The sequence below is a fragment of the Capricornis sumatraensis genome, chromosome 7, assembly GCF_032405125.1.
Source record: "Capricornis sumatraensis isolate serow.1 chromosome 7, serow.2, whole genome shotgun sequence".
NCBI classification, from domain to species: domain Eukaryota; kingdom Metazoa; phylum Chordata; class Mammalia; order Artiodactyla; family Bovidae; genus Capricornis; species Capricornis sumatraensis.
The window spans coordinates 61,400,247-61,414,669 of record NC_091075.1 but is presented as its reverse complement, the minus strand read 5'-3'; the positions used below and the strand labels follow the sequence as shown (position 1 = coordinate 61,414,669).

The window sequence follows — 14,423 nt, the reverse complement described above, 5'->3', positions numbered from 1 at the left end:
ACTTAAATAACTTGAAATATACCCAGCACATACAAAACTCAATCAATATTAGCTATTAGTACCATTACAAGTAATTTACCTATTAAAAATGTGCTTTCTGAGTTGAGAATTTTCTCTTTTGTATGAGGATCAAACTGTAGAATAATTAGTGGGTTTGTGCCTTGTTGTTATCACTCCTTTTATCCTTCTGCCTCACAAGTACTTGGAGTTAGAGAGTATCTATGGTTACATTAAAACTGAAACTAAAAGCCTCTGAAGCCTCAGGGCACGTGTCAGACTCTCAGTCTTTAAGGCTAATCTTTTAGGACCTTATGAATTTTCTCCATAGCTAAAAATAGCTTCCTTGATGACTGTTACAGTCAATGTCCAGGTTATTTTTAGAACACAATGGCAACTCACTCCAGTACTCTTGCCTGGAAAATCCCATGGGCGGAGGAGCCTGGTAGGCTGCAGTCCATGGGGTCGTGAAGAGTCGAACACGACCGAGCAGCTTCACTTTCACTTTTCACTTCCATGCACTGGAGAAGGAAGTGGCAACCCACTCCAGTGTTCTTGCCTGGAGAATCCCAGGGATGGGGGAGCCTGGTGGGCTGCCGTCAATGGGATCGCAGAGTCGGACACGACTGAAGCGACTTAGCAGCAGCAGCAGCATCCAGGGTATTTTTAGAACTCTTAATAGTAGCGAGTTGTCTTCAAGGTGGGAATAAATGGAGTGAAACATTTCTTGTAATTCAGAAACTTTCAGATCTATGTAAAGTGTAGTTTTGTAGTATATGCTTATTAAATGGTTTGAGGTTGATAGACTGAGTCTTTAGAATATAACTTGGTTATGCTTTCAGGATAAGTATAGCAAAATGAGTAGCATCTAACTTTTCTATGCCCCACAATTCAGGTATGAAATAATAACCTCCTTGTCTCATTAAAGAATACTGACCTTGACTAAATGTATGACTTAACAAAACGAATTGTATCTTCAGGTAGTCTCTGTTGGTTTATTAGAAAATAGGTTATTGAGGGGTTTTTTTTCATAGAGTAATTCAATTTGTTAAAATTGAATTGATGCCCTGTGTTTATTATTTATTTGGTTTTTGGATTTGACGCATAAAGAGAGATCTGACTTCTCTCACTTAGCTTTAATCCATCAATGTGTTAAAAGACTAAGTCCTCTAAGTCCATACATGTTGTTGGACATGGCAAGATCTCATTCTTTTCTTACGGCTGAATAATACTACATTATAATACACACACTCTCTTTCTCCTTCTCTTGCTGTAGAATCTTTAGCCATACATCCATCAAGGGACATTTAGGTTGTTTCCACATTGGTTGTTATAAGTAAAGTTGCTGTGAACATGGGGGTGCATATATCTTTTCAAGTTAGTGTTCTTATTTTCTTCAGATAAAAACCCAGAAATGAAATTGCTGGATCACATGATAGTTCTATTTTTAATTTTTTGTCTTATCTTAATATTAGCACTTAATCTTGAAATGTGTATTGATTGCAATGATGTAGTTTAGTCAGTAAGTCATGTCCAACTCTGCAACGCCATGGACTGCAGCATGTCAGGCTTCCCTGTCCTTCACTATCTCTTGGAGTTTGCTCAAACTCTTGTCCATTGAGTCAGTGGTGCCATCCAACCATCTCATCCTCTGTCACCTTCTCCTCCCGCCCTCAGTCTTGCCCAGCATCAGAGGCTTTTCCAATAAGTTGACTCTTCACATCAGATAGCCAAAGTATTAGAACTTCAGCATCACTCCTTCCAGTGAATATTCAGGGTTGATTTCCTTTAGGACTGTCAAGTTTTATCTCCTTATAGTCCAAGGGACTTTCAATAATCTTCTCAGCACCACAATCCAAAAACATGAGTTCTTCAGCATTCTGCCTTCTATGCATGGCCCAACTCTCACATGCATGCATGACTGCTGGAAAAATCATAGCTTTGACTGTATGGACCCTTGTCAGCAAAGTGATGTCTCTGCTTTTTAATACACTAACTAGGTTTGTCATAGCTTTTATTCCAAGGAGTAAGCATCTTTTAATTTCATGGCTGCAGTCACCATCCACAGTGATTTTGGAGCCCAGGAAAATAAAATCTGCCACTGTTTCCATTTTTTCTCCATCGGTTTGCCCTGATGGAGAAGGAAATGGCACCCCACTCCAGTACTCGTGCCTGGAGAATCCCATGGATGGAGGAGCATGGTGGGCTACAGTCCATGGGGTCACAAAGAGTCGAACACGACTGAGCAACTTCCCGACTTCCCTTTTGCCATGAAGTGATGGAACTGGGTGCCATGATCTTAATTTTTGTAATGTTGAATTTTAAGCCAGCTTTTTCAATAACCTCTTTCACCTTTATCAAAAGGCTCTTTAGTTGCTCTTTGCTTTCTGCCATTAGAGTGTTACTGTCTGCATATCTGAGGTTGTTGATAATTTATCTGGGAAATCTTGATTCCAGCTTATAATTCATCCAACCTGACATTTTGCATGATGTACTCTGCATGTAAGTTAAATAAGCAGGGTGACTATATACAATCTTGAGGTACTCCTTTCCCAATTTCGAACCAGTCCCTTGTTTCCTGTCTGGTTCTAACTGTTGCTTCATGACCCACATACAGGTTTCTCAGGAGACAGGTAAGGTGGTCTGGTATTCCCATCTCTTTAAGAGTTTTGCCGTTGTGATCCACACAGTCAAAGGTTTTAGCATAGTCAATGAAGCAGAAGTAGATGTTTTTCTGGAATTCGCATGCTTTCTCTATGATCCAGTGGACCTTGGCAATTTGATCTCTGTTTCCTCTGCTTTTTCTAAATCCAGCTCATACATTTGGAAGTTCTCTGTTCACGTACTGTTGAAGCATAGGATTTTGAGCATGACTGATAGCATGTGAAATGAGTGCAACTTAACGGTAGTTTGAACATAGTTTGGCATTGCCCTTCTTTGGGATTGGAATGAAAGCTGACCATTTCTAGTCCTGTAGCCAGAGCTGAGTTTCCCAAATTTGCTGGCATATTGAGTGTACTTTCACAGCATCATCTTTTAGGATTTTAAATAACATAGCTATTGACAAATCAGAATTTTAGAGAGATTTCTGTTCACAGACTTGAACAGCCACTGAAGTCTAAAACATGTAAAAAAATTACACTAATAGAGTTCATTCCTTCAGAAAATAGGCACTTATCTTAGTTTAAAGACAAATGTAGAGCCCTTAGCAGATCACAATCTTCTTAAGGACACATGATTTATTTACTAATAACTGCAGCAAGAAGACACTGTAAGATACTTGCTTTGTAATTGGTACCATGTTTTCAGTTCAAAGCAGTCAGCAATCCTTTCATTCTAGGCTGGTCAAGCAGGGCTTCAAGAAGAAGTAGAATTTGGTCCAATACTTCTAAGAGCAGATAAGACAACTGAGTGAACAACAACAGGAAGATTTTAATAAGAGTAGAGAGGGGTAGAAGCAATTCTATGACATTTAACATTTTTTTCACCACGTGTTTAGCTCTCTTTGTAAAACTGTGAAGCTGCTCAGGATGCTTTTCAAAGATAATGAATAAACCTAGTTTGACTAGAGTGAAGAGTGGAAATAAATATAACATTTCATATTTGTTAATACATACAATTTTGTTGTTCAGTCACTAAGTTGTGTCCAACTCCTTGTAACCAAGTGGACTGCAGCACGCCAGGTTTCCCTGCCCTTCACTACCTCCCAGTTCAGTTCACTTCAGTTGCTCAGTCATGTCTGACTCTACGACCCCATGGACTACAGCACACTAGGCTTCCCTGTCCATCACCAACTCCTATAGTTAACTCAGACTCATCCAGTGAGTTGGTGATGCCATCCAGCCATCTCATCCTCTGTCGTCCCTTTCTCCTCCTGCCTTCAATCTTTCCCAGCGTCAAGGTCTTTTCAGATGAATCAGTTCTTCGCATCAGGTAGCCAAAGTATTGAAGTTTCAGCTTCAGCAGCAGTCCTTCCAATGAATATTCAGGACTTATTTCCTTTAGGATGGTCTGGTTGGACCTCCTTGCTGTCCAAGGGACTCTCAGTGAACACCCTCTTCCAGCAACACAAGAGAAGACTTTACATATGGACATCACCAGATGGTCAATACCAGAAGAAGATTGATTGTATTCTTTGCAGCCAAAGATGGAGAAGTTCTATACAGTCAGCAAAAACAAGACCGGGAGCTGACTGTGGCTCAGATTATGAACTCCTAATTGCTAAATTCAGACTTAAATTGAAGAAAGTAGGGAAAACCACTACACCATTCAGGTATGACCTAAATCAAATTCCTTGCGATTATACAGTGCAAATGACAAATAGATTCAAGGGATTAGATCTGATAGAGTGCCTGAAGAACTATGGATGGGACGGAGGTTCGTGACATTGTACAGGAGGACGTGATCAAGACCATCTCCAAGAATAAGAAATGCAAAAAGGCAAGATGTTGTCTGAGGAAGCCTTACAGATAGCTGAGAAAAGAAGAGAAGTGAAAGGCAGAGGAGAAAAGGAAAGATATACCTATTTGAATGCAGAGTTCCAAAGAATAGTAAGGAGAGATAAGAAAGCCTTTCTCGGTGATCAGTGCAAAGAAATAGAGGAAAACAACAGAATGGGAAAGACTAGAGATGTCTTCAAGAAAGTTAGAGATACCAAGGGAACATTTCATGCAAAGATGGGCTCGATAAAGGACAGAAATGGTAGGGACCTAACAGAAGCAGAAGATATTAAGAAGAGGTGGCAAGAATACACAGAAGAACTATACAAAAAAGATCTTCACAACCCAGATAATCTCGATGGTGTGATCACTCACCTAGAGCCAGACATCCTGGAGTGCAAAGTCAAGTGGGCCTTAGGAAGCATCACTATGAACAAAGCTAGTGGAGGTGATGGAATTCCAATTGAGCAATTTCAAATCGTGAAAGTGCTGCACTCAATATGCCAGCAAATTCGGAAAACTCAGCAGTGGCCACAGGATTGGAAAAGGTTAGTTTTCATTCCAGTCTGAAAGAAAGGCAATACCAAAGAATGCTCAAACTACTGCACAATTGCACTCATCTCACAAGCTAGTAAAGTAATGCTCAAAGTTCTCCAAGCCAGGCTTCAGCAGTGTGTGAACCATGAATTTCCAGATGTTCATGCTGGTTTTACAAAAGGCAGAGGAACCAGAAATCAAATTGCCAACATCTGCTGGGTCATTGAAAAAGAGAGTTCCAGAAAACCATCTGCTGCTGCTCTATTGATTATGCCAAAGCCTTTGACTGTCTCCCAGAGTTTGCTCAAATTTGTATCCATTGAATCAATGATGCTATCCAACCATCTCCTTCTTTGTTGCCTGCTTCTCCTCCTGCCCTCTATCTTTCTCAGCATCCGGGTCTTTTCCAGTGAGTCGACTCTTCACATCGGGTAGCTAAAGTTTTGGAGGTTCATCATCAGTCCTTCCAATGAATATTCCAGGTTGATTTCCTTTAGGATTGACTGGTTTGATCTCCTTACTGTCCAAGGGACTCTCAAGTGTCTTCTCCAGCACCACAGTTCGAAAGCAACAATTCTTTGGCACTCAGCCTTCTTTATGGTCCAGCTCTCGCATCCATACATGACTGTTGGAAAACTCATATTTTTGATTATGTGGACCTTTGTTGGCAAAGTGACAGCTCTGTGTTTTAAGACAGTAACCAGGTTTGTCATAGCTTTTCTTCCAAAGAACAAGCGTCTTTTAATTTCATGGCTACAGTCACTGTCCCATGTGGTGGGACATTAAACAAATATCAATACATTTAATATGATTCCTATTTCATACAGGGATATATGATCACAAGGAGTTAGATGGGAAATTAAGAAGAAAAGATATCCAGAAAATAACCCAAATATTTGGAAATTAGTGTATTTCTGCATAATATATGAATAAAAGAAGGAATCACAAGGAAAATTAGAAAATATTTTGAACTTCATAGCAGTGCTTATTGAGAAATTTATTTCCATAAGTTTTTAAATGTTTATATTAGAAAAGAACAGTCTAGAATCAGTTGTAAGCTTCTACCCCAAGAGCCTAGAAAAAGACAGGAGATTAAACCTAAAGAAAGTAGAAAGCAGGACATAGTAAAGGGTAAAAATGGAAATCAGTCAAACAGAAAATGTGCAAACAATAAACTAATAATACCAAAAATTAGTTCTTTGAAAAGATAGTAAAATTGACAAAACCTTTTGTTTGATAAGGTTTCTCAACTTTGCCTATGTTGACCCTTTCAGGCTGATAAATGTTATGGGGAGCTGTCTTATATGTTGTATGATGTTTGACTATATCCTTGGTGTTTACCCCTCAATGCCAGGAGAACCCCTTCTCCCAGTTGTGACAACTAAAAATGTCTCCAGACGTTGGCACATATCCCCTGGAGATGTGTGGCAAATTCATTCCTCTTTGAGACCACTCCATACGTGCTGTCACTTCAGTTGTGTCCCATTCTTTGCGAACCGTGAACTGTAGCCCACCAGGCTTCTCAGTCCATGAGGATTCTCCAGGCAAGAATACTGGAATGGGTTGCCATGCCTTCCTCTAGGGAATCATTCCGGCTGAGGGATTGAACCCACATCTCTTATGTGCATTGACAGGTGGGTTCTTTACCACTTATGCCACCTAGGAAACTCCTTGAGACCACTATGTTAGAACACTCAAGAAAAAAAAGACAAAAATTAGCAACATTAGTGAAAGAAGAAGAGACTTCATATAGATTTTATAAACATTAAAAATGCAAACTACTAAAACTGACTTAAGGTGAAATAGAAAACCTGATAGCTTTATACTGATTTTAGAAACTAGATTTGCAACTGAAAGCTTTTCCACAAATAAAGACTCGAATGACTTCATTGATGAATTCTATTAAACACTGAAGGGAAAAAACATACTAGTCCTACACAAACTCAGCAGACAGGAAGAGTGAACACTTCCAGTTCACTTTATATGACCAATATTACCTTGATACCAAAACAAAACATTACTAGAAAAGAAATCTATGTATCAAGAGACTTCAGTCTAGTCGCTCAGTTGTGTCAGACTCTTTGCAACCCCATGGCAGCAGCACACCAAGAGCCTTAATAAACAACAAAATATTAGCAGAGGAGATCCAGCCAGCAAAACAAAAACAAACCAAAACTGGAAGGAAAAAAACCCAAAGCATTGCACACACGCAAAACACAGTGACCACCATGCCAGGTTTATTCCTGGGAGTGCAAATTTTGTTTACTATATGATATTAATTTATTTCAACATATTAACACTAGTATAAGTTGGGAGAACCGTGTTATCATCCCATTTGATATAGAAGTGTCTGAAAAAAATTCAACATGTTCTTCATAAAAAATAATAGCATATTAGGAATACAAGATAGAAAGAACTTTCTCAACCTGATAAGACATCTACAGAAACCCATTAACATAACTTAATGGTGAAAGACGATGTTCTTTTTCAGATCTCAGAAGAGGCAAAAATGTCTGCTCTCACTTTTGCTCTATATTGCTGTGGTTTTGCTAGCACAATGAGAAAAAGATACAAAAGACACACAGATGAGAGAAGACAAAATAGTACTGTCCTTATTTGTTAACAATACTGCATTTATGGAAAATCTTGAGAAATGCATAAGCAAGCCTCTAGAACCAGTAAAGCTGAGTAGTAGTGTGAAAGGCTTAGTATAGAAAAATTGATTGTACGTGTATGTGTTAGGAACCAACAGTTGGAAAATGAAAAGATGTTAAAATTCACAGTAGCATCCGAAAAGGTTAAATGGTTAAAATAATAAAATGTACAAAACCAGTGCACTAAAAACTACGCAGTAATGATGGAATGTATTTCTTTTCCACTCAACAAACTGAAGTATACGCCAAGCCCAACTCGTGCTGAAGACAGAAATCAGGTGCTGCCATAGCCCTGGCAGAGACAAATAAGAAAGCAGAAAGCATAGCGTTGTGATAGAAGTGTGCAAATGGTGTGTGGTGCAATACGTGGCATGTCCTTCCAGAAGGATGCAGTGATTGTCCCAATATTCAGTCAGTCTGGAAGAGAAAAACCTAAATCAATGAAGACATAAACCATATTCATAGTTCAGAGAACACAGTATTATTAAAACATCAGTTCTCTTACCACATTTTACTTTGCATTTGCCTGGCTGTCAATAGGATTTAATCTCCCCATTATACTGACTGAGATTTTTTTCAAAAAGTGCTTAGTCTACCTAGTCATTTTTCCATTTTACACTTGGGGTTTGTTTTCTTTACTGAATTCTAGGAGTTCTTTATATATGCTAGATAGGTTCTTTGTTGGTTATGCATGTCATGAATATCTGCTTTCATTCATTGGCATGTGTTTTAGATCTTTTTAGTGATATCTTCTGATGAATGCACATTAGTTTTACTTTTATGGAAAGATTCTATAGCTAGTGCTTTTTTACCTTCTTGAGAAATCCCTCCTACTCAAGATCATAAAGATACTCTATTTTTTAAAAGTGTCTTAGATGTTCCTTTTAAATTTTGACTTTTATCCCACTGGGAACTAATTTTTTTTTTTTTTTTCCGTAGGTTCTAAAGTGGTCTATCTTTACCATTACTTTTTGGTATGGAAAATGTTAATTTAATGGTATTTTCTGTGTTTTAACTTAGGAGAATGTGAAAGCTCCTCATTAATATTGTGAAGGTTCTCTGGATTTTAATAATCAGTTTATTGAATATTTTCTTCATAGTTTTTATACCTAAAGAAAACTATTTAAGTGCAAAAGAAATGTGGAATCAGCTTTTCAGAATAATTTGCCTACCTGAAAATATGGTTGTGTGCTGACATTCTTCCTTTAAAATATTTCTAACAGTTAGAATATTGTTGATTTGAGGACCACAAAGATATGTTTTGCTTATCCCTCACAATGGTATGAACTTTTTGGAGTTGCTGAAATTCTCAAGTCAGATGATTTCACTTAACATTTTGTTGTATCTTGATCAACTGATGATTTTCTATACTAGGTCTGCATTCTCACCTGACAGCAGTTAACTGAAGCCAGCTCTTTGCATGGAGCCTGTGTTCTCCATTTCTCCCCAGTGGTTATTTGCATGTCCCTCCCCTTGAGTTGTGACCTCTGCTATAGACCTGTGTTTAGAATATATTTACTCAAGAATTCTGAACAAATTTCTAGCCAACAGATGTTATATACTGGTTGACCTGGTGTTTATCTAGAACTGATAAAGTTTTTTGCCAGAATGGTAGGGCCATATAGGTCATATTTTTTTTAATATACATAATATATATTATCAGAGTAGATGTTAAAAAGGCATTTCATTAATTATAACAATTTTTATTTAAGAATAGTTTGTGTTAATTTCTGCTGTACAGCGAAGTGATTTGGTTACACATGCCTGTATTCCCAGGGTGTTGACTATAGCTCCCTGTGCTATACATACAGTAGGACTTATTGTCGATCCATTCTGTGTCGTTTGCAAGTACTAATCCCAAACTCCCGACCCTCCTCGCCCCCAAAGCTTCCTAGTATTTATGTGAGGTAGCCTGGGGCACTGATTTTTGGCCCAGAAACAGTAGGTTGATATATAAAGCTATTGAAAAGCCAGCTGCTCAGATGCAGTAAGTAAGAGGCCCCTCCAACCTGCCCCCTGCTTTGTCTTGTTGCTGCTACCAGGGCTGCTGGGAACCTCAAAGTTGGAACACAGTTGAAATAGTTTTTCTGAAAAATCGCCAAGCAGCTCAAGTCTTATTGGATACTTGCAACCCAAACCCTTTAAAAACCAAAGTTCATTTTACCTAATCAAATTGAGTCCTTACAACTATGTAATATTTCAAACACTCATAGAGAATAATAGAACAAACATTTTTGTACCTCCTTCTCATCTTTATTGAATCTTAATGATTTGCTTTGTTGTTTGGTGTTTTAAGTAATTTTTTAAATTGGAATATAGTTGGTTTACAATGTGTTCGTTTCTGCTGTGTAGCAGAGTGGATTAGTTAGATACAAATCCACTGTTTTTTGGATTCTTTTCCTATACTAGATCATTACAAAGTATTGAGTAGAGTTCCCTGTGCTACACAGTAGATCCTTATTATCTATCTGTTTCATACACAGTAGTGTGTATAGGTCAGTTCCAGTCTCTCCGTTTACCCCTCTTCTCCCCTCTGGTAACCATGACATTGTTTTCTAGATCTGTGACTCTATTTCCCTTTTGTAAACAAATTCTTCTATACCATTTTCTTAGTTTCCACATATTAAGCGATATTATATGGTATTTGTCTTCCTCTGTCTGACATACTTTACTCGTTATGATGGTCTCTTCAGTTCATCCATGCAAATGGCAAATGGCATTATTTCATTCCTTTTTATGGCTGAGTAATAATTCTGTTGTATACAGGTACCACATTTCTTGGGGGCTTTCTAGGTGGCTCAGGGGTAAAGAGTCCACCTGCCAAGCAGGAGACACAGGTTTGATCCGTGTGTTGGGAAGATGCTCTGGAGAAGGAAATGGCAATCCACTCTAGTGTTCTTGCCTAGGAAATCCCATTGACAGAGGAGCCTGGTGGGTTATATAGTCCATAGGGTCACAAAGAGTTGGACACCACTGAGCGACTAAGCAAGCACACACCACATTTCTTTCTTTATTCCTTTGTCGATGGGCATTCAGGTTGCTTCCATGTCCTGACTATTGTAAATAGATCTTAAGTAAACATTGGGGTTATATGTATCTTTTCAAATTACGGTTTTCTCCAGGTAATGAATTTGAATGTTCTTTCCACAAGAAAAAAGTTTGCATGCCTACTTTGTGCCAGTCCTATTCTAATCATTAAGGATACAGCTGTTAGACAGTTAAAAATTCTTCTGACAAAAGTTAGGTGAAAGAAATCATTTCTAACACTGGGGAAACATTTTTCTCAGCTATACGTTAATTTGTGTTAAAATCAAGTGGAATAAACACAAATATTTCAAAACATGTCAAAAGAAATAAAGCTCTGGATGAAGTAATAATAGTGTGATAAGAAATAATAATTTTAAAAAGAACTTCTGGTCCTTGGGAATTGCTAGGATTCAGAACTATCAGAAAGGAATGTACCACACACACTGTCATAAAATAGAGACAAGTATCACCTGAATGGCTGAACCTAGGAAAAACAGCACAAATGTGGATAACTGTAAATCATTATGCCTTACACATTTCTGATTTAAAAGTTTTTAAAGTATGATTAGAATACTTTATACATGTGATTTTATTTCTCTATCAGTAACATCTCTAGATCAAGCTAAAAATCTCTTTAAAATCAGGAAAAGAATAATGCATCCTCCCCACCCCCAATTAACATTTAACATTGTTAAATTTTTTTAAAAGACAAGTCTTAAGGTTTCATTTGAACTATTGATATGATTATTTTTTCCCATATCCTGTGGTAAATGTATTCTTTTCAACTTTTGCTTTTCCTTTTGATATATATTCCAACTTGGAAAAGTTGCAAGAATAGTACAGAGAGCTCCTGTATTCTCCAGATGTTGACAGTTCCCATTTTTACTGCTCCCTGCTTATGAGCACAAAGCCATGTATAACAAAATCACCCAATTCAGTTCTTTGATTCCATTCCTGATGTTTGTATTTAGACTTGTAAGAAATAGTGATTTACAGTCATCCTCCTGTGTGTTGTTTTTCAGATTAAGTCACTTATACTATACCTGTCTGTATTTTAAGACAGTGTATGTGATACATTGAAATTGTATTGTAATTAGAAAACCAGTCAGTGGGATTTATTCTAGTAACAGAATTAGGAGGAAAGTATCACTTCAGTAGATAACGGGGGGAAAAAATGTATTTCGAAAAAACCGAGCACAGTGGGGCTTCCCTGGTAGTCCAGTGGTTGAGAATGCACCTTCCCATGCAGGGACGAGGGTTCTATCCCTCGTCAGGGAACTAAGATCCTGCATGCTGGGCATCAGTTCAGTTCAGTCGCTCAGTCGTGTCCGACTCTTTGCGACCCCATGAATCGCAGCACGCCAGGCCTCCCTGTCCATCACCATCTCCCAGAGTTCACTCAGACTCATGTCCATCGAGTCCGTGATGCCATCCAGCCATCCCACCCTTGTCCCCTTCTCCTACTCCCTCCCAGCATCAGAGTCTTTTCCAGTGAGTCAACTCTTCACATGAGGTGGCCAAAGTACTGGAGTTTCAGCTTCAGCATCATTCCCTCCAAAGAAATCCCAGGGTTGATCTCCTTCAGAATGGACTGGTTGGATCTCCTTGCAGTCCAAGGGACTCTCAAGAGTCTTCTCCAACACCACAGTTCAAAAGCATCAATTCTTCGGCTCTCAGCCTTCTTCACAGTCCAACTCTCACATCCATACATGACCACAGGAAAAACCATAGCCTTGACTAGACGGACCTTAGTTGGCAAAGTAATGTCTCTGCTTTTGAATATGCTATCTAGGTTGGTCATAACTTTCCTTCCAAGGAGTAAGCGTCTTTTAATTTCATGGCTGCAGTCACCATCTGCGGTGATTTTAGAGCCCAAAAGAATAAAGTCTGACACTGTTTCCACTGTTTCCCCATCTATTTCCCATGAAGTGATGGGACCGGATGCCATGATCTTCGTTTTCTGAATGTTGAGCTTTAAGCCAACTTTTTCACTCTCCTCTTTCACTTTCATCAAGAGGCTTTTTAGCTTCTCTTCACTTTCTGCCATAAGGGTGGTATCATCTGCATATCTGAGGTTATTGATATTTCTCCCTGCAATCTTGATTCCAGCGAGTGTTTCTTCCAGTCCAGCGTTTCTCCTGATGTACTCTGCATAGAAGTTAAATAAGCAGGGTGACAATATACAGCCTTGACATACACCTTTTCCTATTTGGAACCAGTCTCTTGTTCCATGTCCAGTTCTAACTGTTGCTTCCTGACCTGCATACAGATTTCTCAAGAGGCAGGTCAGGTGGTCTGGTTTTCCCATCTCTTTCAGAATTTTCCACAGTTTATTGTGTTCCACACAGTCAAAGGCTTTGGCATAGTCAAGAAAGCAGAAATAGATGTTTTTCTGGAACTCTTGCTTTTTCCATGATCCAGCGGATGTTGGCAATTTGATCTCTGGTTCCTCTGCCTTTTCTAAAACCAGCATAGGCAAACAAAAATGATGAAAAGTCTTGTCAAAATAGAAATAGAGGTACAGCTTCAATATTTGACAGTGGTTACTCGTTAGGTAGGGGTGATTTATTTAAAGAAGCATCTTTGATGGTATGAGGAAACGGTTGTGATTGGATAAATGAAAAGGAAATGACTATATGGTTATTTCCATCTTTATGGAGAAAAAAGACCAGCATAAAATACACAAAAATGTAAATAGTGATTATTTTCTGGAGTTGAGAAATTATGGTATTTTTGCATTACACTTTTTTTGTCTTTTAGAGTGATTCTGAAATGTGCATTTGTTAGTTTTATAACCATAAATAAGACCAGAGTTTATTTTATAATTAAGACTTTTAATCAGAAATATAACTGCCTAAAAATATTTATTTTTTCCTTTTATTTCTTTAGTGCTTTCTATTGTGAATTGCAAAACCCATTAAAGTGTGAAACTTAATAGGTTTAAGGAGCCTAAGTCAAGGCAGCTTTGATAATAAGTGTAAAAGAAACATAATTGAAAATGTTACAAAATATCAAATGATTTGCTTATGCATATGAAGCTGCCAGGGCTTCTCAGGTGGCACTAGTGGTAAAGAACCCACCTGCCAGTGTAGGAGACAAAAGAGAGTTGGGTTTGTTCCCTGGCTCAGGAAGATCCCCTGGAGGAGGGCATGGCAACCCACTCTAGTATTCTTGCCTAAAGAATTCCATGGACAGAGGAGGCTGGGGGCTACAGTCCATAGGGTTGCAAAGAGTTGGACTGAAGTGGCTTAGCATGAATGCACATGAAGCTATGAACTTTTTTTTTTTCCCACTGGGCTGGGTCTTTGTTATGGAGTACAGGCTCCAGGGGCTTCCCTGGTGACTCAGAGGGTAAAGAATCTGCCGGCAATGCAGGAGACCCAGGTTCAGTCCCTGAGTCAGAAGATTCCATGGAGATCAGGGCAGCCCACTCCAGTATTCTTGCCTGGAGATTCCCATGGACAGAGGAGGCTGGCAGGCTACAGTCCATGGGATTGCAAAGAGTCAACTACTGAAGGGACTTAGCACTCACACACAAGCTCTAGAGTGCATAGGGCTCAGTAGTTGGAGCACATTATCTTAGTTGCCCCACAGCATGTGGGATCTCAGTTTGCTGACCAGGGATTGAACTCACATCCCCTGCATTGGAAGGCAAATTCTTGGCTACTGGACAGGTAACTCCCAAGCCATGAAATTTTTACCTGAGCTAGATATAACATTAATAATGAGAGTCTTAAGTTCTTCATAAATCTGGTACAAATGCAGATAA

The 14,423-nt window shown here is 38.7% G+C and overlaps 1 protein-coding gene across 1 annotated transcript in view; it reads left to right on the top strand.

Moving 5' to 3' along the window:
* The window catches only part of PDS5A (PDS5 cohesin associated factor A), a 115,523-nt gene that overhangs the window by 23,829 nt on the left and 77,271 nt on the right, over positions 1-14,423 (top strand). The gene's annotated exons all lie outside the window — the stretch shown is intronic.